General features: G+C 52.0%; 1 long non-coding RNA gene across 4 annotated transcripts in view; it reads right to left on the minus strand.

Moving 5' to 3' along the window:
- LOC108445772 overlaps nucleotides 1-492 on the minus strand; it is a 121,137-nt gene that overhangs the window by 99,781 nt on the left and 20,864 nt on the right. The window lies entirely within an intron of this gene.

Here is a 492-nt window from a genome sequence, read left to right on the forward strand (position 1 = left end):
TATTTCCTTTTCAGCCATGGTCCAATTACAAGGGGTTTGGAGGGATATCACACGCCCTATTTCACATGGCGCAGATACCTACAGCCATTAAAAATATATTTCTATGAAAGAGAAAGAGAAAGGCAGAGAAAGCGAGAGGCTCGTTCCCTGAGCAGCACTGTGGACGGGGACTCCGGGGAGGAAAATCGCCAGCAAAAGCCCTCATCCTCAGAGCACACAAACCTGCAAAGCCCGAGTCATTGCTCAGGAAAAACAATCCATTTCCTTAACGGAGGGAAAAGGGAGTGAGGGAAAGGGATGAGCGGAGGGGCGAGCCCTCGGTGCTTTGCCCTCTGCATTGGGATGTACAGCACAGGAGAGGCGAGAACCAACCCCGCTCGGGAACGCTGGGAGAGGAGAGGAGGGCTCAGGCAAGCAGAGGAAAAAGAAGATCCTATTTGCAGCATTTTTAAAAGTTCTGCTCTGGCAAAGGCCGTCTGAAGGGGAGGCCCT

This window comes from Corvus brachyrhynchos, unplaced genomic scaffold (genome assembly GCF_000691975.1).
Source record: "Corvus brachyrhynchos isolate BGI_N302 unplaced genomic scaffold, ASM69197v1 scaffold523, whole genome shotgun sequence".
NCBI lineage: Eukaryota > Metazoa > Chordata > Aves > Passeriformes > Corvidae > Corvus > Corvus brachyrhynchos.